The sequence below is a fragment of the Zeus faber genome (genome assembly GCF_960531495.2).
Source record: "Zeus faber genome assembly, chromosome: 12".
Classification (NCBI taxonomy): domain Eukaryota; kingdom Metazoa; phylum Chordata; class Actinopteri; order Zeiformes; family Zeidae; genus Zeus; species Zeus faber.
Window position 1 is genome coordinate 27,916,345 of NC_137196.1, and position 2,500 is coordinate 27,918,844.

General features: G+C 35.1%; 1 protein-coding gene across 1 annotated transcript in view; it reads right to left on the reverse strand.

Moving 5' to 3' along the window:
* tox (thymocyte selection-associated high mobility group box) overlaps nucleotides 1–2,500 on the reverse strand; it is a gene marked incomplete at both ends in the record, with an annotated part of 48,964 nt that overhangs the window by 26,645 nt on the left and 19,819 nt on the right. The window lies entirely within an intron of this gene.

Consider the following 2,500-nt stretch of genomic DNA (forward strand, 5'->3'; position numbering starts at 1 on the left):
CACACACACACACACACCCTCTAGAGGCTCTACTAGGCCCCTGGAAGCCAGCTAGTTAATCCGGTTATACTTAGAACCATATATATATGTATATAAATATAAATAAATTGTATAAATTGTATATACATATACAATTATATATATATGTATGTACACACACTGTATATACACACACACAAACACACACACATATATATATACAGTATATATATATATATATATATATATATATATATGTACATACAGTGTGTGTGTATATAAATATATATATGCCTGTGTACATACATATATATATATATATATATACATACAGTGTGTGTGTGTGTGTGTGTATATGTCCATGGCCATTGTTGCATTGAGTGGCAGCCGTTTCAGCTCCAGACTTCCTGGTTGTTGCTAAGTAACTGCTCATGCTATTGTACATATGATGTACTGACTGGTGTCATCACAGTGAAAACATTTTCCTGGTAAACCAGTGAACACATCTGTCTGTTTTTCTGCGATGGGTTCAGAGTCCCGGGGCGCAGAACCACTATGGAGCACCTGATAGTTCCAAAAGCACAGTGCTCGCTGCAGATTGTGACGGCGGCCAGAACGTGACAGTGCGTGCGGCGGTATTGTCTGCTCACGGTGCGTCGCCGCTTTCCCGCGACACCCTTTGATCGGCACAGGGCGATGAACAAGTGGTTCTGAAAACCTCTAAATGTAGTCTGCACTACGGCTGCTTTTACATGGCTCTGTTCGTAAAATCTGATCATTGTTGTAATTTGTCTTCTTCTGTCGTGTGTGAATGGTTTCAGTTGAATAATGTAAATAACCCAGTTGATTAATGTGAATAATGCAGTTGAATAATGTGAATAATCCAGTTGAATAATGTGAATAATCATTGAATACTGTGAAAAATTGTTGAATAATGTGAATAATTCAGTTGAATAATGTGAATAATGCAGTTCAATAATGTGAACACCCCAGTTGAATCATGTGAATAATCGTTGAATAATGTGAATAATCCAGTTGAATAATGTGAATAATCGTTGAATAATGTGAATAATCCAGTTGAATAATGTGAATAATCCAGTTGAACAATCCAGTTGGATAATGTGAATAATCCAGTTGAATAATGTGAATAATGCAGTTGAATAATGTGAATACCCCAGTTGAATAATGTGAATAATCATTGAATAATGTGAATAATCCAGTTGAATAATGTGAATAATCCAGTTGAATAATGTGAATAACCCAGTTGAATAATCCAGTTGAATAATGTGAATAATGGTTGAATAATGTGAATAACCCAGTTGAATAATGTGAATAATCCAGTTGAATAATGTGAATAATGGTTGAATAATGTGAATAACCCAGTTGAATAATGTGAATAATCCAGTTGAATAATGTGAATAATCCAGTTGAATAATGTGAATAACCCAGTTGAATAATCCAGTTGAATAATGTGAATAATGGTTGAATAATGTGAATAACCCAGTTGAATAATGTGAATAATCTAGTTGAATAATGTGAATAATGGTTGAATAATGTGAATAACCCAGTTGAATAATGTGAATAATCCAGTTGAATAATGTGAATAATCCAGTTGAATAATGTGAATAACCATTTGAATAATGTGAATAATAGTTGAATAATGTAAATAATCATTGAATAATGTGAATTATGTGAATAATCCAGTTGAATAATGTAAATAATCATTGAATAATGTGAATAATCCAGTTGAATAATGTGAATAATCTAGTTGAATAATGTGCTACTAGTTGCACTACACTAATAAAGGTTGTCTTGGCCATAGTAAAATAAAGTAAAAACACACAAAAAAACAACACGGATAAACAAATTTAAATCACGTTTAACAAGTTGTTTGCCTGCATGCAATAGACACAATCAACTCCAATTAGTGCTTTTTTCCAAATCGTGTCTTCAGGAGAGGCTGACACATTTCAGGCTGCTGTTATATTGTTATTTCCTCAGTAAATTCCCCGGAAATCTGAACATAGATCCGCATGTGGCTAAATATGAGTCACGGTCGAAGAATAAGAGAAACGGCCGAGCTAGCCGTCTGATGCGGTGGGACGGACGGAGAAGGGGTCGGCGCGAAGCCTCAGCCGCCTCGGGTTGAGTGTAGCTAAGTGATATTGATTTCTGGAACAAGGCGAGAGAAATAGTTTGTTTTGCTGTTACCGAGAGTAATTCTACAGACTGAGACAGCAGCTGCACAATGCGCTGGGAGCCCTCACCGCGGAGCTGCCGGGCAAAAGCTGTCAACACCGAAAGTAACCTTTGAAGAAAACAACGCGGGTAAATTATTATTATCAATAATGTTTTTGTTCAAAAAAAATAAAAAATATTATTAATTCCACTGGTGTTACAGTATCCTGACTAACATTATTAAGGTTTGGAGATATTTTGGATATTATAATTGATCAGTTTTTTTTTTATGACCTGAACCGTAAATCTCTGTCAATGAGGTCGCAGATATTTGATGGTGTAA